General features: G+C 39.9%; 1 pseudogene; it reads left to right on the plus strand.

Moving 5' to 3' along the window:
- Positions 1-180: 180 nt before the first annotated feature.
- On the plus strand, positions 181-820 carry LOC110458526 (annotated as a pseudogene).
- The last annotated feature ends 5 nt before the right edge of the window (positions 821-825 follow it).

Raw genomic sequence — 825 nt, forward strand, 5'->3', positions numbered from 1 at the left:
TGCAATTATTGCTTAGATATCCAGGTGAGCGATATAGGCCTTCTGAGCTTCTTGTATTTGGAGATAACATCGTTATATTTGGTGACGGACTACCTATATTATAGCGTAGCTTCATCATACATTGTGCTGTAATTTTGTGGTTGTAGTTTTAAAGTTAGTATGCTTGTCCTTTTAGCCAAAATGGGAGACGGAAAGATGTCAGAAACACTCAAGAAACTTGCCCTGGTCCACACATGCAATAATTTCAAAAAGGAGAAAATAACACCTGACATTGTTGGAAAACAGTCTACATTTGAGCTGGAAATGTTAGGTACGGTGTATATCAAATTCTTCGAACATGATGAAACTTAGAACTTAATGTGTAAAGTATGGTCACTGTCCTCCTGACAAAAACACTAAATGGTGGGGCACCAGCCTACGACATTCCAAAATGTACACTCGAGTATCTTTTAGATAACGTTTTCCCGATATCCGACATATCCAAAACACTTCAAGTTTCTGAATGAACAGTTTCCCGTAGGATGTGCATGTGTAATTTGAGTAAAATGTTATTTAGTAACCTTTCGGATGAACTGCCCGATGAAAACATGAACAACATTAATAAAGGTTTCCCTTTTTGTGGTGAAGGTATGATAAAGCAAATGCTGTTTCAGCAAGGTATTAAAGTGCAAAGATGGCGCCTCCGGGATTCCTTGCATCGCATAGACTCGTAAGGAGTTTTGGAACGACGTAAAGGACGGCTCCGTAGACGTGTGTACAACGTTATGGCACCTAATCACGTGTGGCACATAGACACTAATCGTAAGCTTGTTCGGTGGCGGTTTG

The sequence above is a fragment of the Mizuhopecten yessoensis genome, unplaced genomic scaffold (assembly GCF_002113885.1).
Source record: "Mizuhopecten yessoensis strain PY_sf001 unplaced genomic scaffold, ASM211388v2 scaffold9649, whole genome shotgun sequence".
Taxonomy (NCBI): domain Eukaryota; kingdom Metazoa; phylum Mollusca; class Bivalvia; order Pectinida; family Pectinidae; genus Mizuhopecten; species Mizuhopecten yessoensis.